This window comes from Lepisma saccharinum, unplaced genomic scaffold (genome assembly GCF_977018435.1).
Source record: "Lepisma saccharinum unplaced genomic scaffold, izLepSacc3.1 HAP1_SCAFFOLD_341, whole genome shotgun sequence".
Taxonomy (NCBI): domain Eukaryota; kingdom Metazoa; phylum Arthropoda; class Insecta; order Zygentoma; family Lepismatidae; genus Lepisma; species Lepisma saccharinum.
In genome coordinates this window covers 43,074-64,526 of record NW_028143065.1, presented here as the reverse complement: position 1 = coordinate 64,526, position 21,453 = coordinate 43,074, and the positions used below count along the sequence as shown (strand labels likewise).

At 37.0% G+C, this 21,453-nt stretch overlaps 1 protein-coding gene across 2 annotated transcripts in view; it reads right to left on the bottom strand.

Moving 5' to 3' along the window:
• Positions 1 to 21,453, bottom strand: part of rump (heterogeneous nuclear ribonucleoprotein rumpelstiltskin) — a 61,241-nt gene that overhangs the window by 3,830 nt on the left and 35,958 nt on the right. Inside the window, exons 10-15 of one of the 2 annotated variants that reach the window (XR_014441130.1) lie at positions 16,606 to 16,682; positions 13,413 to 13,510; positions 12,919 to 13,016; positions 12,461 to 12,558; positions 6,675 to 6,782; positions 3,596 to 3,671 (exon numbers count right to left, since the gene is read on the bottom strand). The gene's annotated coding sequence lies outside the window, so the exon portion shown is untranslated. The remainder of the gene's footprint in view (positions 1 to 3,595; positions 3,672 to 6,674; positions 6,783 to 12,460; positions 12,559 to 12,918; positions 13,017 to 13,412; positions 13,511 to 16,605; positions 16,683 to 21,453) is intronic. The other variant, XR_014441131.1, reaches the window with a different exon arrangement.

Genomic DNA, 21,453 nt, shown 5'->3' with positions numbered 1-21,453 from the left:
TATTGCCTTTCGGTTAACATTTCCTTGTGCATGATTGACTACTGAAAATCTGTTGCAGAACACCTGCACAATTATGTCATCACGTCCAGCATCCTTATCAGGAGGTTATTGACACGAAACCACACTAATGCCCAAGGGCCTTTGCATGGATTCCAAAATCACGTTCTCTATCTTTAGTTTAGTTCTGCACTTTGGAGGGAAAGAATTGTGTAGTTGTCATCATGCCGAATTTAGTGTGCCATTAAGTGGTAAGTTACATGGTTACGTGCGTGAATTTGGTGAAAGCAAATTTTCGACAGACGATACTATTCTTCTATGCAAGATATGTGAAAAAAAAAATCAACCATGACAAAAAATACTTTACTTCTCAGCATGTGTCAACAGCAAAACACAAATCTGCAGCTGCTAAAATGATCGGACAGAAGAAGATATCCCTAATTTCAACAGTGGGCACTTCATCCAACAGGCAATCTCAGTTTTCTCTTGAACTGTGCAAAGCTTTCATGCAAGCAGGAATACCTTTCTGGAAAGTGGAAAACAAGTCACCGAGGAAATTCCTGGAGAAATACACTAAAGAAACTGTGCCGTCAGAATCTACGCTACAGATAACATATTTAAGCGTCTGCTATGAAGAAGCTCTGCACAGAATTCATGCTGAAGTTGGTGGAAAGAAGATCTGGATTTCAATAGATGAAACTACTGACTCTATATAGCCAACGTCGTCATAGGAACTATGGAACCAACATGTGGAGAATCCTAGTCATTTCTTCTCGCTTTCAGAACAACTAGAGAGAGCCAATGGTTCGTCAATAGCTCAGTTAGTCTCAAATTCCCTACTTCTGCTCTGACCAGATGGTGTACATCATGATGACGTGTTACTTTTTATCAGTGATGCAGCTCCCTATATGAAGAAGACTGCCATAGCATTGAAAATTCTCTTCCTGAACATGCTTCATATCACATGTATAGCCCACCCATTGCACAGAATCGCCGAAGAAGTTAGTGTGTTGCACCCAGAAGTGGACAGGTTGATTTTGAACACAAAGAAGATATTTCTGAAATCTCCCTCTCGAACCTGAAAATTTCTGGAAGTTGCACCTGAGCTTAGTTTACCTCCGAAACCAGTCTTGACGAGATGGGGAACCTGGATATCAGCAGCTATATATTATGCTAACAACCTTCAAAAAATCAGTGAGGTGATCGATGCTCTTCCAGAAAATGAAGCGGCTTCAATTCGTGAAGTGCAAAAACTCATATGCTATTCAGAACTGAAGAATGAACTGTCGTTTATTTTTGCACATTATGGTGCATTGCCAGAGACAATTACAAAGCTAGAAAAAAAGAGGTGAGAGACTTATAGCATCCATGAAAATATTTGAGGAATCTATGCAACAGATGATGAAGTGCCAGGAGAAAAGGGATCAGCTGTTGTGGAAAAGTGCAAATGGGTAGCGAGAGCAAATGAGGACTTGATACAATTTAAAACAATTTGTGATATTCTAAAAGGTGAAAATGCTGTTACCGAAATGAGTCCAGTTACATTAGCTTGTTTTATGTATGCTCCAATATCTTCCGTCACAGTGTGTAAGGAAGAAGAAATGGAATAAGGACTGGAGCAACACAAAAGTAGGCATACCATCTTCGTACTTTTCCCATTGAACACATACCATAAGTAAAATTACAACAAACATGCAATTCATAAAATATTGTGGCCACGATATATATCGCCCAACGCTATTTGCAACAGATAACAGGTTCATCTACACTTTCAGAAAAACAAAATTTCCTGACTTGACCAGGCCATTTCCTTAGGGTAATTAGTGAACTCTAGCATGTCTGGAGCAGCTCACTATATTTAGCTAAACACCCACTTGACCAAGTTCTACAATATTAACTTCACATGTAAAGGTAATAATGTGAAGTGACTGTAGGATAGTATGACCAACCAAAGTTTGGCCATACCTTCCCCAAATGCATACCATAATCACAAAAAAATGCATACCATAATCACAAACTCCCCAATTTACAAATCAAAGAACAGCCCTTTGCAAAGAATGCAAAATTTCTCAGATGCCAGTATGGCACCCAAAGCTAGCATGTGGCTTTCACTAAAAATTCACAAAATTAATTATTTCAAGGAGAACATTGGAAATAACATTTCCCCTTGTACTATGCAACTCGCAGAATTAAAAAATCATATCCCAGAGCCCAACTTTACTAAGAAAATTTAATTTTCACTGTTTTTCAAATTAATATTACCTTGATGCTCACTTGTTACATCCGGGTAATGAACACAAACAAATCCTAGGCTAGGGTTGGCTAGCAGGCAGTACACTTCTAGGGATAGTAGTTGGTGCATGAAGGCATCATTGTTCAAGTACCTTGGGCCTTGTGGTCTCAGTGGTGATTGCAGATCCCGGCGTAAGTGGAAAAAACTCTCCACATCAAGTGATCCAAACAATCGAACAGCACAGTGTGCATGTAAAGTGACAAATAATGAGAAGGCAAATTCCCGCCAAAAGTGTGTTACCATGTGGGCCACTGTAACGCTTCCTTTGTCTTCCAAATAGTGGATATGGGAATCCATCTAGTCTCACCAAATCTGTCATCCTGACATGTAAATAACTACCCACCACTAATACCACAGATTATCAGCAATCCACACATGTTGGTATCATCTTGGAGCCTCCAACAGCAACTTGTCAGTCTGCGTATATACCCAAGAGGCACAGGTTATGCGAGTGTGAAAAGTTTTGAGTGTCAGAGATATACCCCAGAAGAATAGTGTAGAAGCTAGTTGTGAGGCCAGCTTGTGGGCTACTACCAAAGTTATAGAAGTAGTTGTAGTTGTTTTTGATTGATTGATTTAGTTTATTTTACTTCGCGTTTTGTGCCTCATGGCTAACTTGCGAAGATGGAGATGAGTGATGAAATTGATGAATGGACATTCACAAACAACCAAGCCCGACCGGGATTCGAACCCGGGACCCTTGGCGTCGCAGCGCTGTAGTTGTTTTTATATGGGACTGTAAATATTTATCATTTGTGTGAACTATGCATCCCTTGTAACAGATACACAAAAAAATGTTTTTATAGAGTAATCTTGATCTGGGCTCTATTATATCAGTGACTAAGCTTTTGCATTGCCACGACTGCACTACCAAGTAAAGTTAGATACCAGTGTGCGGAGTCTCTCCCACAACTGCAAATCAGGAACCTATTGTATGGGTATTTCACTGCTGGAGTTCAGAAGTGGAGAAGGCAATGTATACCAATAGATTTCTCAATGATAGAGAGTTCAAAACATGAGTCCATTTCCTAGAGTATTTAAAGAACAGTTTCTACTGTAACTATCAACATTACTTAGTATATCAAAGTATGCATTGTTCACTAGTACTACAAAAACCTTCATTTCTTTTCCTGAATAAATTTCCCTTACTTTTCGAAACTGGTAAGACACCGTGGATAACTAACAAATTAAATTGCTGACATTCAAGACAAACTCATGAATGACTGAGAAAATGCATATAAAATATCAAGCATTACTATCAGTCCAAAATAACTATTACTAAGAGCAATAAAAAAAATCACTTACATTAAAAGTAATACTGTTGTCCTAGCTTCTTTACATCAGCTTCCGTTCATACTGCTTTCTTCTGCCAACTGTGGGGCTGAAAAGTATTATGTTAAAGTATGTTAAAATACAGATAAATTACTGCCATACAAGAAAAAATAAATTGTCACATTGAACTATCAGAAACAAAAGTTTTGCGTCAGGAATAATCAGAGATCTTGGTGTAGAAACATCACTTAGTTCACACAGTTCTGGTGTATTATTTGGATTAAGACAGTATGGCCAGAGAATATAAAGAGGTCCAGAATTGCGTTTATGTTGCTTTTTACATATATAGGCCTACTTACGAGGGCCACTATTTATATTTTGAGCCTTGGCAACACTGATTGAAGTTAGGCGTGATTTGACGTTTGCACGGAATCGTCTGGCATTATTGACCATAACGTACTTCAAATGTTTTGTCAATAGCTTCATTTGTGTTGTTTATGTTGCCTTGGAGATTGCGCGACAACAATAAAATGGAATTAACTCGTGAACATTTTCGTGCGATGATTTTTTTACGATTTTCGACGTGGATTATCAAGACAAGAGTGCATCGATCAACTTACTTCCACATTTGGCGATGAAGCCCCATCCTTTGCCACTGTGAAACGCTGGTATAACGAATTTAATCGTGGCCGCCATTCGCTCATCGACGAGATTCGCGAAGGTCGTCCAAAATCAGTTCTTGTTCAAAAAACATTGATGCTGTGCAAAACTTAATACTGCAAGATCGTCATGTGACATACTGTGAGATTGAGGCAACCATAGGCATTAGTTCCATCAGCATATATAAAATATTACATGATCATTTAGCTGTGAGAAAGGTATGTTCTCGTTGGATCCCACACAATTTGACAAAAACTCAAAAAGACGCTCTCGTCAATTGGTGCAAACAAATGCTCAATAAATACAATCGTGGTGCTTCAAAAGACGTATATAAGATTGTAACAGGTGACGAATCATGGATATATGCATATGAGCCAGAACGTATGGGTGTTTCAAGATGAACCCAATCCAACAAAAGTTGTTCGCGCTCGAAGCACATCGAAACAAATGGTCGCCTGTTTTTTCGGGAAAACTAATCATGTGGCAACTGTGCCTTTAGAGGAACGTAGAACGGTCAACTCTGAATGGTACACAACTATTTGTTTGCCAGAGGTCTTCGGTCAAATACGGAAAACAAACAAACACCGTCGGATCATTCTTCATCATGACAATGCCAGCTGTCACACATCTCGTCTAACAACCGACTTTATGAACAGTCAAAAAATCGAATTGATGGGTCATCCGCCGTACAGTCCCGATTTGGCACCCAATGACTTCTTCTTGTTCCCGAATGTCAAGAATAAATTGCGTGGACAACAATTTTCGTCGGCGGAAGACGCCGTTGATGCGTTCAAAAACCATATTATGGAGGTGTCTCAAGAAGATTGGAAAAACTGTTTTGACAAATGAACGAATGCAAAAGTGTATTGACCATAAAGGAGAATACTTCGAAAAACAATAAAGCAGTTTTCAATGCCAAACTCCTGTTTTTGATTGTTAGGCTCAAAATATAAATAGCGACCCTCGTATCCATTATTATACACCTGTATTTCAAGCAAATTTCATATCACTTAACACGTTCAGTGCCGGTGACACACACCGTGTGCCATCAACTTTTACCGAGAGAAGCAGACGTCACACGGTGTGCGACACTGGCATTGTTATTTAGCGTTCGCCAGTTTTCAGTGTTATTTGCGGAAGAGGTTGTATTTGTTTCGGCCTCTAATGGATATACTACTGCAATTGTTTACACCACTGGTTTCGTGGTTACAGGTTTTGTGTGTTTTGTATGCAACTATAATATTGCAGGGCCGTCTAGACCAAAAAGACAATGTACTGAAAGAGACAGAGTTCCATAAAATTGCAGTCATCATTCTACATCTAGTGAAAATTGTGTCGATTCGAGGCCTGTAGACAGGATTTTTTTTGGGAGAGTCTCATCCCTTATCAGTAGCTGCCATCTACAGCCGAAATATTGGGAGGTATAGAAGCATTGAACATGGTATTTCACAGTATATTACAACTTATTTGATATTTGTAAGATTTCGGGGGAGGGGTGGCTTTAGCCCCCAGAACCCTCCCCCTGCCTGCATGCCAGGTTGATTTGGAAGACTCTTGGCATAGAACATATGATGTATTGGATATGATAAATGACTCAGATGGTCAAGATAATGATGGGTCGGTGATACTGGAAATGTTTCTAGTGATGGTGGTATCAAAAAAAGCTTTACCTGCTGTAGCAATGCCAGACTTATGGATCAGCTTCCATCTAAGATTTACAGAACACGTAGAAAAAGATGCAGGGTTTGCAACCAAAACAACATTCGGAAGACAACACAATATTACTGCGTGGACTCTACAGATCAACCTAACATGTGTTCTGAAAACTGTCTTGCACAATTCCACAACAACTGAAAAAGTTGTGTTATTGCCTGTGCAGTGTTGGGAGTATGTGTATATGGTTCCCATTTTTAAAGTGGTTTTTCACGTTCATTACTCTGGAAGTTCTCTTCTCTCTCTTTGCACTCTTATGTGTGCAAAAAAAGAAAGTTTCGTCTGAATTTGTAGATTACAAAAGCAAGTTTATTTCATAGAAGATACATTATTTTTCAGTTTTGACTGTATGGTATTTGATGTAGAAATAATAAAGTTTCTTATTTATCATTAGCGATACCATTTTTTCAGAAGTTTTGCAGTTAGAAGTGTAGCACTGGCCTCTCACAAAAAAAATGTGAAAGGCCAGTGACACCCTCCAAAATCTCCAAAATTACAAAAAATAATTGTACATTGACAAAATATAAGAAATACTTGTGATATAAACAAAATCAAGATAATGGATTTTGACGTGCGTAATACATCCAGATAACAGCGTATGGCATATGCAATACAAAAAGGACCGGCAGTGAATGTGTTAATCAGAGTTCTGATCAAAGACTTCAAAGGAACGTTACATTCACTTTTGCAAAACAAACTGGAAATTCATGATCTCTCTACTAATACAAAATCAACTCACTTTCAAATGAAGAGGAATGTAGGTAATACTCCTGGCCCACTTTCTTCCATTACTACTTCACTTCTGCTTGCCTTGGCAATGTCCCATCTACTTCTGCCAATTGAGAGGCTGCAAAGTATGAATTTCTAATTACAGTAAATTGCTGAACAAGTTCTATTGTTAAAGAAAAACAAGTTATTCAATGTGAACTATCAGTAAGAAAATTTTGCGTCAGGAATATCAGAGATCTTGGTGTAACAAAACATCACTTAGTTTGCACATTGTCAAAGCAAAAATGGTGCTTTAAAACCAAATCCTCATAAACAGGCATTTATATTTACATTTTGCAGGTTGAGGGGGTGGGGTGAAATTAGTGACTAACATCTTATTTCATAGCACATACACTATTACTTGATTCCTTAAGTAACAAGCTGCCATGTGCAAGTCGTGATAGTGAACAAATGTAATTGTTATGTGAATTTATACTTATTGCAAGGAAAACTGAATAAACACCACAATTAGTTAAAACTTTCCTAATTTCTAAACATTTTTCAGTGCAATTTAACCTTTAGTGGCCGGAGGGTCGAAATGTCAACCACCACATGTATACCCATTGAGGACGGATGGTCAATATTTTAACCCCCCAGCACACAGTAATGAAAGCGGCATTTCTTGAAAACTAAGCATATTTCAGTTCTTTTTCTTATCTTTAGTATACATATGAAGGTAACTAGCAGTTTGAAAAAGCCCTTATTTTCCCCACAATTACCACTGTATTATTATGGGATAGATTTATAAAAGTGGCTATAACGTCTGAACTATTACATTTTTTGAAAAAATTAAATTCTACAAGGAAGATTGAGTAAAAAGCAACATTTTAAACAACAACCGATAATTAAGGATTCAGGAGGGATGCCAGGGCAAAGGCCCAATTGTTGAAATTTGCCCCAACCAAGGCAGAAGTTAACATGCCATTTCTTGAAAACTATACACTATATATCAGTTCTGTCTTTTTATGTTCACTAGTTTATGTCTAAAGGTATTCTACACTTGAATTACAAAACAATACATCCATTGTTACTATTAACAAGCACCCTATGAAAAAGCCCTGTGTTTCTATGGGACAAATTGAATATAAAAGGCTGTAACTTCTCAACAACTGCATCTTTTTGAATAATTTAAATTCTAAATGTAAGACTGAGTAAAAAGCAACATTATAAGTAACATCCGATAATTAAGGGTCCAGGAGAGAAGCAAGGGCAAAGGCCCAAAGTTTGATATTTTCCGTACCCGTAATTTCAGTTTTCTTTTCCCTCAAAAGTTGAGGTTCATGCATTACATATCCTCCTCTTACGTGTGCTTCCTTCCAAATTTGGTCCAGTGAGCATCCATACGCAGATGCTGGAAGCGAAATTCCGGGCATTGTCCCAAAGCTAACTAGACACTAAGGAAGAGAGGTGTTATATTAAGTAGCTGCCGCATTATACAATGATCAAATTTCTTACTGAAGTATCGGTTTGATATCAACGCAACTTTGTACAGCTGTAAGAATGTCCACCGCTACATACATTTTTTCTTTCATTTTGGTCTATAGAAAGGGGGGGAGGGGGCACTTTTTTTTTTTTTTTAAATAAACCTTCTTCTTCCTTTAACACTAATTATTGGGAGGCACAATGTATAAATTTTACCTCCACTAAAAGCCCTATCTTTTAAGAAAGAAAACAAAACCTAATTCATCTCTCTCTGACAATTAGTTCTCAAGTTATGATTCCTTTAGCACTTCATGGCAAGTTCGAAAAGCATGTGTTTCATAAGGCACCGGCATCAACAAGAATAAAGGCATGCGAGGCTATAGACAATAAAGGTTAAGTGATGGTCAAGGGCGTATCTCTTTTCTTCTTTTTGAAAATATTATGGTAGATTCAGCATACTTTCCGATGAGACACTTGATGTGGCAGGTATAGAAAGTTCTCTGTGTACACTGTTTGTGGACTCTGAAAATAACATCCACTAAAAGTATCTTTAAGTTCACACGAAGTAGTGATATGCGAGCTGAAAACCTGACTTCAGTGAGGTGTTTTGGTACAGTAAGTGGAGTTTGTGTTTTTTTTTTTTTTAAAAAAATATTACATGGAGAGTTGAAATACTAAAAACAAATATACAGTCAACTCTCCATACAACGACCTTTCACAGTTTCTGGGAAAAGGGTTGTTATTTCAAAGGGGTCTTTATTGGAATTTGCACCAATTTTCAGCTTAAACAGAGCTCAAACGGACACAAAGATGCCTAGGAAACTAACACAATTTATCCTGGTAGTTATACAACCCGTTGTGCACGATGAGTGTTGTGAAAAGGAAAATGGAACATGAAAACGTTTTCACAAAAAAAGGATTTAAAATAATGTTCATTCTTTCAATTGTGCGCAGTTGTTGTTCTTCCAGGAAATTCTTACAATTCTAGTTCATGAGAAACCCGTTTGCACAGAGACCAATGGAAAGGAAAACAATCTCTCGCTTATTGCAAGTGAAACTCAAAGAATCTCGACACCAGTCACACTGGTGACAGCAAAAGTCTGGAGATAATCGGGCAGAATGAATGTTGGATTTTATACGAGGTCTACTGGAGCATTGTCTGTTACAAGATTAACTGGTACAATAAGATCTCTCGGGAGAAACAACACAACCTTTCTAGGCACCAGACAAAAAAAAAAAAAGGCAGGGCTGTAAATTTCATTCTGGTTCGGCCCTGTAAAATACATCGTTTAAAAAAGTTGTTTTCTTTGCTTCAACCAACTCCATGGTCACCCCCTCCCCTTTCAAGGGAGCAGTCCAAACTCCTTCCCCGACTAGCATTGTAAGCCAGCGTGAAAAAGGAAACACTCAACTTGCGATCTGTTTTCACCCAATGTGTATTCTACTAAACACTTCATTAAACAGTGTCGCAGTCAATAATCACTCGGGTTTGGGATTGGATTTCACTTTAAACTGTATATCTAGTACCGATTAGCCCATCAGCATAAAATGAACTCAAAACAAGCTTTATGAAACCTGCGCATTTTTACGTTAACTGATGATTTAATGTTGGATTTAGGAGTATTCTCCATGTCCAACATTCACTCCTCCAAACGTTTTCCCCTTGAATGTTTCTTTAAATCTGTCTCAGCATCCATTCCTACATTGAGCACTTTTTTTTTCTCCCACATGAATGGTTCTGGAGAAAGCGGCGATTATATTGTGTGCATTTCCTTCCAACTCGCTCCAAGTGTTGAGGAAGTTTATTCTTGTCACATGCAAAATAAAATTTACAGTTTTGTTTATCAGAAGGTGCAGAACATGAAGTTGTTTTAACTGTTGTTTTTCTTTCTGGAGATCGAATTTTATTTATCTTCAAAACAGCTTTGCAAGATTCAAAACAATGACTTTTTGCTTCCTGCTGGATGAGTCATTGCTGCTATCGGAAAGCGACAGCTTTGCAGATGCTAGACAAAACACTTGCGCCAGCTGTAAGCAGACCGGCTGGAAGTTCGACTTCGACCACAGAAGTTCGAGCAACAGGTGGTCGAAGAGAAAATCCTCAGCATTTTAAGATAACGCCAATGTCAAAGACTGAACTTTTATCAGCAGTGTGAAGTAGAAAGAAATTACCCTTCCTTTACGTTTTACTATGCAACAGACAATAATATGGTCAATATTGCTATATATATAGCATCAAAAGAAAAGATAGGACCTGAATTCTGCAATTATCCCATTGCCTCTCTGACATTGCCGTGCACACCAGTGCAAATCATTAAGGTGGTTGACGATCTTTAGTTGGCCTATGTAGCTTTGATTATCTCTAACAGTTTCGCCTTTTTATGAAGTGTTACAGGGAACAAATAACGTAAAAGCGGTTACTGGAAGTTGTCGACTACAAGGTCGAGAGTTGCTCACTGACAGGAACCTGCTGAAATCTAGGTCAGAGCTGGACAGACTGTCCAGACTTCCAGGCACCACGCATCTGTATTTCAGAACATTCCTGCGATCTTCTCTCTTAATTTCTCAAGGTGGTCTTCCCCCCCCCCCCCCTTTGCATGTGCCTTACTGTAGTTCTACCTTTTTACACAGGTGAAATTTGATTTGAATTTAGATATCTAGATGGCAGTGTCACCCAAATTCTCACGTAAGCATTGCCAACATACAATCGTTGGGTGCCAAACCTATTGTGCTGGGCAGAGCGGTAGCGAAGGGTTAAGAATATTCAGAGCATGAGACTCCCAGGGTTCATTCTTCTCCGCTGCCACTCCGACCAGGCACTGGGAAAGGGTAGCTGCCATTCACTATTACTATTGTTAGTCAACAATGCAAATAAATAGCTGTGAATTTATATTATAATCTATTCTATATAATGAAATGAAAACAAAGAATAAAAAAAATAAAAACAAAAGGTACAACTCTCCCACCCATTTTTGTGTACATAAACTAAAACCCCATTGGCCAAGGAAAAAAAAAATGAAATAGCTATTTGAGATTTTGAGTTTAGTTCAGTTTGTGCCCGTTCCAGATTCAACTAGATAAATTTTAGGTCCACACGCTTAACTTCACTTTTCTCAGTCCGTGAGGGTCTAGTAGACGCGGGGCGATAGTAAGAAGTGCCACTTGGCACTACTGCAGTCGGGCTTCACTTACTTGTCTGGATCAGCTATCTCCCCTCGGCGTAGCACAACTCAATGGAAGATGAGTCCTCCCATCCACTGTACTTGTGTTTATCCACTTCACCACAAGACATAAAGGACAACGAAAGTTCTTCTCCTTCCCTCACTTAACACAATTTCACAATCCTCCTCTCGTCAGATCTCAAAACACACTCTCTTGGAAAACGCACGTTTTTCTCTTCCAACACAATTTTCTTAAAGAAGGGGAAAAGATAGCCAATCAATTCGTCAGTTTTATCGCCCTTTGGCTCCTCTGGCGTCCCTTGGACCAATGGTCACCCGTCTTTCATGGTTCCATTTAACATTTTGCACAAAAAGAAGAAGAAAGTCACTTCTTGGAGACCCCTCTTTTCACAACACACACAACTGCCAACTTGTGTCCTTTTTTTACCCCTAACTGTTCCTGTACAAAATCTATGTTGAAGCTATTGCACTCTATTATTCCATGTATAATAACTCATCACGCCTATGCAATGGATAGAGGATCCGATTATTAATTATTTGAACCAAATTATGACAATGTAAAGTTTAGTTAATTATATGAGGGTTTGGTTACACTGGATTCTGAGGTGTCGCTGGAATGTAGGAGTTGGGGTAGCCGTACGGCCTCTCTGTCTCCTGGGTCGACAAAGAAAAAAAACAAGAAACGGTCGACTAAGAAAACGAAGAGAAAAAAAAATGATGGGCTTGCCAACGAGGAAAGAAAATACGAAAAATCAATAGCATAATCTACTAATAATAACAAAATAAAGGTGCGCAGTACACTATAGTCAGCGAACCTTTGGTTATTTCCGCATTAAAAAACCCAGTGTTTGTTGTTGTTACTGTTACCAAGTTTGTGTATATATTATGTTATTGTATCAAGAAAATATTTAGGAAAAAAGAAGCTATACTATTACAGAAAAAAAAGGTGTTGTTCAACTTTTTTTTTTACCAAACAGTAGTACTTTCTGGACATGCCTCATAGATCCATTATTATTATTAAGTTTTCAAGTATTTGCATTTGTTACTGTGTAGCACATTTCAAAATTAATTTGTTCAACTATAAAATAATTATAATAGTCACTAACTTCTCACAGGAAATTCATTATCTATTTACTAATACAAATCAACTCACATTCAAATAGGAATGCTTGTAATTCTCCGGGTCTATTTTCATCACTTGGCTACAGCTTGTCTTTGTAGATCTTCCATTTACTTCTGCCAACTGAGAGGCTGCAAAGTATGTATATATAATTACAGTAAATTGCAGAACTTCTATTGCTCAAGAAAAACAAGTTATTCAAATTGAAGTATCAGTTAGAAAATTTTCCGTCAGGGATAATCAGAGATCTTGGTGTAAGAAAACATCACTTAGCACAAAATACCTTTTGTTCTATTTTTTTTTATTACCAAACAGTAGTACTTTCTGGACATGCCTCATAGATCCATTATTATTATTAAGTTTTCAAGTATTTGCATTTGTTACTGTGTAGCACATTTCAAAATTAATTTGTTCAACTATAAAATAATTATAATAGTCACTAACTTCTCACAGGAAATTCATTATCTATTTACTAATACAAATCAACTCACATTCAAATAGGAATGCTTGTAATTCTCCGGGTCTACTTTCATCACTTGGCTACAGCTTGTCTTTGTAGATCTTCCATTTACTTCTGCCAACTGAGAGGCTGCAAAGTATGTATATATAATTACAGTAAATTGCAGAACTTCTATTGCTCAAGAAAAACAAGTTATTCAAATTGAAGTATCAGTTAGAAAATTTTCCGTCAGGGATAATCAGAGATCTTGGTGTAAGAAAACATCACTTAGCACAAAATACCTTTTGTTCTATTTTTTTATTACCAAACAGTAGTACTTTCTGGACATGCCTTATAGATCCATTCTAATACAAAGTTTTTGAGTATTTGCATTTGTTACTGTGTAGCGCATTTCAAAATTAATTTCTTCAACTTTAAAAAAATTCTAATAGTCACTAAGTTCTCATCAATGATTACAAACAAAAATTATATTAAGACTTCTCACAGGAAATTCATTATCTATTTACTAATACAAAATCAACTCACATTCAGATATGAATGCTTGTAATACTCCTGGTCTACTTTCATCACTTGGCTTCTGCTTCTCTTGGTAGATCTTCCATTTACTTCTGCCAACTGAGAGGCTGCAAAGTACGTGTATATAATTACAGTAAATTGCAGAAGAATATTTTACGTCAGGGTTAATCAGAGATCTCAGTGTAACAAATCATCACTTAGTTAGCACACTGTCGAAGAGAAAATACTTTCTATAGGTCTCGTGCCACACTTGAACTCTGGGGAGAAAGTATTAGAGTTGACCGCGGAGGCAGTGACAACCCTCATAATGAGTTCTCCAGCCTTCAAAAGCAGAATGCCTGTGAGAACCAAGTGCATTTCCTAGCAAAGCTGTATATACACTACCTATTTTAATTGAAAAAAAAAAAAAAAGTATGTCGACCTTCTAACCTATTACGGCCATATTTGCTTTGTACGCTCTTCTTCCCCATTTCCTTCTCCTTCCTTTTCGTAATGGAAGTTATTGGGTTAAAACGTCTGTCCACCCCTCTGACATCATCAATGCGTATATATATATATATATATTCACTAAGGGCCCCAAACATTTTACTTGGAAACTGTGCTGCATTAATGGTTGCCATTAGAAGCCTCTCCCTCCTTTTTCCACTTGGTGGTAAAGGCCTTACCTCGTCTTTGTCACATCGTATGATGTTCGTTTATAGCACAATAGTACATGGCTCTTCCAGTGTTTCGACAGTCATGAATATCTCTCAAGAAATCTGCATGCATTACAATAATATCTGGTTTTTCCATCAAAATCTCTTATTGGATTCAGCTCTTTAATAAGAAAAACAAAGATCACGTAAAGATTTCCATAATGTGACCAAATCGAAAATTGATTCCCTCTCACAACTTCTATGATAGGTGTAGGTACATTATTGTACACAACGTAAGAATCTTTTACAAGCCTTGTAATAACCACTTTTTACGGTTTGTGGCAGAATGGTTAGCACAGTGTGCTTAGACGTCATAGGTCCCGGGTTCGAATCCCGGCCTGGACATGTGTGTTCTTTGTCATTGTTCCTTCATTAGTTTTGTCTTATCATCAGTGATCCTGATATTCGCGATTAGCCAAAAGTGGTAGGTAAGCAAAGTTAAATAAATAAAATCAATCAATGAATTAATAACTCCTTTATCCAAATTGGATTCATTCATTTGGTTTGTTTTACTTCGCTTTCAAGCCACTTTTGACTAATCACGAAGATGACTATGAGTGACGATATGATGATATTGATGATGGGACACACAAGAACACTGCCATCTACAGGCCGGAATTCAAAACCGGGGCTCCTCGCGTCGTAGCATGCTGTGCTAACCACTCTGCCACGAATATCGGCGGGTATCTTGAGAAACGAGTTTTTTTTCCACATTTCTTGCCTGGCTTTGCAATGCAGAACCCCCTTATTCAGAATTATACAAATCTACATCTATACTGAGTGACCAGTTAATTGTTTACATCTGTAGATGGCAACATTGGAATTTTGCTCCCCCAGCCTGCCTCTATCTCGACAAAACCCATATGGCTCCCTCAGATTTCCACCTTTCCCAGAGCTCAAGTTGTCACGCGAGACCTATAACAGAGACCATGACATTCTGTATGTCTTTTTTAAAAACAAATACTTAAAGATGTGTTCAATTAGGGCAGAGTTGATGATACTCTTCTGGTATTTTGGTCTTTCGCGAGGTCTAATTATCCTGGAAATTTATGCAATATTCAAAGTTCCCATTTAATTTGCACCAATCTTACATGAAATTCTGTACTATGTAATCACGAATGAGATATTGATATTCTACTAATTCATTAGAACCAATTTTAAATATACAGGCATAATATTTAGAAAATTTGTTTACTTCAATTTATGAAAAAAGATGAAAATGAACTCTTGTGAATTGCTCTAAGCCAGTGTTTTTCTTTTTTTTTTTGTCTGAACGGAATGCTACTTGAAAATTTTTCTACTTTGAGGGTTTTATTATATTTAACAATGCACTTACAAACAGGGCTGTGTGATATTTCGATATATTGATATCGAGTCTATAAATATCGAAGCGTCAATATCGTAAAAATATTGATGTATGGTGGTGTTGCATTTCTTGCATACACTCACCTGAATTAGTACTCCTGCAGTTTGTTTTCTTTATACAGCATATTTGCAGAAGATACAATTCAACATACAAGAGTATCAATATACGCTGTATAAAACAACTTATTACTTACTTCGTTGACCCTGTACAAGTTAAGTCAAGTATAAGGATGTGAAGATAAGTAATGTGCTCACCACGTGGGGACAGAACTTGGGAGGTGAATGATGCGAGTTTGCCTCTGATTAACATGGAAAGCAAATACGTGCAACATCACCAATAAAAAGAACAATGTTCCTACTTTATAGAACTTGTTGGTTACCCTTGTGTGCCCAAGTATAGGGACGGTATCGATACGAGATAATACTTCGCCTCGATATACATCATATACGCAGCACAAAATATTTTAATAACATTTTTCTGTTTGATGCATAGATTCGACACTATGAGCAGGGACAGCTCCAGAAGAGGGCAGGGATGAAACTTCCAATTGAAAGATAGATATGTTGGTATTATCGCGATTGTCGATATCAGTATTGTCCGATTGTCGATATTGATATTCAATCGATATCGCACAGCCCTACTTACGAATGGCAGTTCATACTCTATGGTAATTACTTGCCTGGAGTAGAGTATCATTTTGGTTACCTGGTGATGCATGTAGAGATTTCACTTTTGATATGAAATTACAGATAACAACTAAAAAGAATGTTTGGGATTTAATATGCGAGGCGTAACACAAATAGAAGATCTTTCTGATGAAAACAAACCGTTGAAATAATGCCATAAGAATCCTGTATGACACGTACAAGAGCATCAGTCAGGAGTAAATTGTCAGTTATGGAATTATGGGGCAAGAAATGTTGATTTTCATCATTATCTGGCTTGTCTGCCGAAGGAATACAAACTGTTGGAATTGTATGGATTGTTTTAACAATTCCATAACAGCCGGGGGTCTGGGTTCAAATCCCAGCCTGGGCATGGATGTTCTTTTGAGTCCAATTCTATTCTATCACCGATTATCCTGAACTAGCCAAAAATGGTAGAAAAGTGAAGTAAAATAAGTATTCATAGTGAAGCTTACCTTCATGCCTTCACAATTTCCTTTTTCTGTGGATCTGAACTAAGGACATCAACTTCACATATTGTGGCAATTCACACCTGAAAACAAAGACACAAATTAGAAAACGTTTTACAACTTACAATGAAGACATTCCGCCACCTTTCTACGGTTCACTTCTGGGTCTAAAAAATGGGAAAACTGATAAGGGTCAATCCATATGAAAGGGTACAACATGGTTGCTTGACCATTTTTAAAAGTATAATTTTTGTGTGGTGTGAGCCTCATATGTTGACAGTTCAGAACCCACTGTTATTTTATTTTTACTATCACCGATTTGAAGATGGCGGGCATTTTTTTTATCATGGTGGGAGTCATTTTCTTTTTATCTCATCTCTGATGTATATAATTGTAGTCTATACCAGAGATGAGATAAAAAGTTGCCGCTGATACTTACAAATGGAGAAAATGACTTGCGCCATGATAAAAAAATGCCCAACATCTTCAATAGTAAAAATAAAATAACAGTGGGTTCTGAACTGTCAACATATGAGGCTCAGACCACACAAAAAATATACTTTTTTAAAAATGGTCAAGCAACCATGTTGTACCGCTTCATATGGATTGACCCATAAGGATAATTCCTTTAAAGACTGATTTATACACAGGGTTAAAAAAAATGCCATTGTTCTATAACATGCAAAATGCTACTTATTACAACTTTGCCAATTCTGTAAATAAAGCAAGGTGCTAAACTTAGGTTATACTGTGCATCCATTTCGATCTTCAACCGAGAGATCAGGAGAAGCGTGGTGGGCGGCGCTGACTGAGATGCCGACATTTATATAAATATTGCAAAACTAGCACTAACCTGTGTTATAATTCATCATCTGTAATTCATCCAAGTTCTGCGCTTATATACACAAAAAAATGTGCTTTAGAAACTATGTTAAGAGCCACAGATAATAAACATTTTAATCATAGTTTTGACCAGTAACTTCCTGCTTAAGTTTATATCCTTGAAAGAGTTTTGTGTCGATGGGGATCGTTTGGAGGTTTCGAATGTGCAACACTGTGTCAAGATTACACTGCAGACGAAACCGTTAAAAGTCAATGGTTTTCGTGAGCTTCCTTGCAATCCGAAATCTCCAAGCTCGAGTCTTTTGTTCCTTTGCGACTAGATGAATAGTGGCGAGCAGATGTAAACCAAGAGCGTGCAAATTTCGTACTGTGCGCAAGAGTATTAATCTTGGTTACTTGCTGTTACTTGTTTGTGTTATTGCAGTGTGTATGTGTGTGGTGTCAGTGAGAGGATTGCAATGCCAGCTGCAAGGTTCACGTTAAGAGGGGGGGCTGATAAGTTCTCGGCCCGACCCAGAAAGACTTTAGCTACAGGCACGAAAGTTTCAGGCTATTCAACATATTCTCCCCGAAAGTCTACACACTTGGCACTTGGTGGATATCAGTTTGAACAACTCTTATAACACAGGTTAGTGCTCGTTTTGCAATATTTATATAAATGTCTGCATATGTCCATAAAAATAAGCGGGCATTAGAGGCTACAAATGTCTGCATCTCCGTCAGCGCCCCCCGCCACGCTTCTCCCGATCTCTCGGCTGAAGATCGAAATGGACGCACTGTACATGTTAGATTATATTTTCTTGCATCCTTGTCTTGAGATGTGTTTTAAATATCAATATCAAATGTTTTCGAGCCTTCACAATATTTTGAAGCAAAAAAACTGACATGTCAACCATATGCAAAAACAGACAATTTTCTTATGATCTAGATACTTATTGGAGATGTGTTTATTTCTGTGAATGAACACACACGTACTGTACTTGTGTGTTTGGAAAGGAAACATTTCTATCTTTCACTTCATTTTCTTTTCATCTGCCCAAGTTATATTTTAGGAAGCTTGCCATTTACAGAGATGCTTTTGTATAAAATTAATCTATAAACGACAAACTGGCCATAATGGTTAAGTACCAAAGTTCTACTACCAGTAACTAGTGCACCAGGTTCAAATTTCTCCAATTAAATAAAAATTCACCAATTTCAGCTTCCTTTCCATGTGGTTTCACAACTGAGCACCAAAAGCTTAGTCCATGTACTAGATTGGCTTGGAACATATGCAACATTACAAATTTTTCATGCAAGAAATAGGATGACCTTAATTTAAAAGATTTTCAAATTTAACCTCATGGACACTTACACGAGCAAACAAGACTGTATTTGAAGCCACAACCCTACAAATTATGCCTTAAGATTAAGCAATACTGAAGCTATGGAAAACTTCAGACTACTCAAACTCTAGCAATTGCAATTTAAGAACATGGTCCATTCCAACACTTTTTCTTACACATTAAAAATTTTGGACACTTCATAATTGAAGAATATTCTTTTTAAGCACAAGTTAGTTCTATATCGTGCAATATTCTTATAAATCGTACGAAAATTTCATGTGTCACTGTTTCCAACAATATCCATGTACATAAAAATGTGAAGATTATTGCAAAACAGGCTATAAAAATAGCAAGATATTAAGATTATGGCTTACGAAAGCAATGGAAAAATTAACAAAAACCCACATTTAATACTGATACTCCAAATTAACACTAAGAAATAAAGGAAAATTTTGACTTACTGCCACAGACTTCATGATAAAAACATGACTGTAATATAAAACACATTAGTCATCAAGATGAACATCTTCCCAAGACACCGAACATGAAGCCAAAAAGGAATGAACTATTCATATATGTAGTTCCCATAAAGTAGTTTATCACAACTGTTATATTTGACAATGCAAACAATATATTTTAGCAGTTGCAGACAATATATTCTTCTCAAGTGATACATTCCTTAGGTACAAGTTTAAAAGAAACTTCGGATTAAATAAATTCTTCCAACTTAACTATGAATCACATAAGAACAAAAGTACTATTAATAACCTAACATCAAAAGATATCGAGGACAATATTCAATATTAAGTTATCCAGGCCCACATTGTAAAACCTGTGTATTAAAATGGAAACAAATAAGTGCATAATATGCCAAATCACAGTTGGAACAAAAGTGACCGATTGAATGACATTTCTACAATCCATCCCACAATATGTGAGTGGGCAGACATTTCAATTTAGCTTGCTAGATGCAACAAATGTACTCCTCTTGTATAGTCCGAGATGTATGAAGAAAGTAAGATATGGTAGGCTGCTGCAACACACATTTGTCAAAATTTTTAGTCAGAAGCCTTACACTGTATACTATTTCTAGATAACCACCATTTCAACTGGGATACAGGATTTTCAAAACTTCCATGGAAATACAGTGTCCCAAAATTATTATCTGGGTTTCAAGTGGTTGGTATATTGCAACAGACTAAGGTTAACGTATACATGTACAAGAACGGTTGTGGAAGTTTGCTACCCTGAGCACTTATCATTTGTTTTCCATCAGCCACAGCAGCATAACCGTATTGCAAAATGGCTACTCCTGTGCAGAAATCTTTTTGCGTCATTGAATTTGCAAGGTGGGGTTTCGCTGATTCTTTCAGCGAGCTTTTCGACAGCGATTTGGAAGTGAATCCATCCATCATTAATCATATTCTCAACTTGCCCCACTTGAGAAACAGGAATGTTGCAGCTGTTCAATCCATCACTGACCAGTGTTTGGGAAGAATTGGACAACAGGATGGATAGGTGCCGTGTCACGAAAGATGTTCACATTGAAGATTTATAAGGTACACTATGTAAACTTGTTATTTATTTCCGTATAAGGTTTGTTCTTGTACCCCACATACAAGGGAAATTAAATGACTATGAAACCCTGATCAACATTTTGGGACATGCTGTATATCACCTGACTCTCACGAGTATGGGTTTTCCTTCACTCCACTGCCTGATTAATGAATGAGGAGAGCATGCACAATAAGGCTCGAAGTGGGCAAACATCTCTACTTGGATTAAAAAGTTTGCATAGACCAAAATTTGACAATTTCTGATATATCCTTACATTTCTTGGATGCATCTATCACAAACAGTTTGAAGTAACAGCACATGCTCAATGAAACTGCGAATGAATCCTATTTGTGAAAACTGGGGCAGGTTTCTATGACAATGTTGTACAAAGGACAGTACCCTAGTTTCAATTGCCTTCGCAATTTTGGTGACTATATTGATAAATGTAGTTTATGTAGTAAGGATAATAATAATACGGATGACTATAATAAAGGTTCTTTACAGTGTACCAGAACTTGTTTTCTGAATGTGCCTTGTACTAAAATTGAAATAATTTCAAGGATTTGCCATTCAATAATGCCACCGAACTAATGGAAAAAAATTAATTATTGCATTGTGCAGATTAATATAGCGAAGAGCATTAACAAATATCCAATGAAAAATAAAATTGCAGTTAGATCAATATGGTTACATAAATTAGGAATATTTTATTATTTATTATATATAATATGAAGACATTGCTGTACAACTAGATGACTTTTTGAATTGACCAGGGAAATTAATAATGAAAAACTAAATTTAGAAGAAAAACAGGAGTGATAAACATCACTCGATTCATCATTCATTCTAGGCAAACTGACAATTTAGACCAATAACAAAAACTGCAATTACAATGTGATGAGAAATTTGTGATATAAAAGTACACATAAGTATAAGGAATATAGTTCTCTAGTGATAAAAAATCACTTTCAAATACAAAGATTCCAACCAATTTCTAAATATATTTTTTATAGAATGTAAATTTTAAGGAACCATAATCGAACAGACTCACAATAACATTTGTTCCCTCAAAAAGTCAAACATATTGGAACACACATTGTTTACTGTCCTTGAAAAAGACAACGAACAA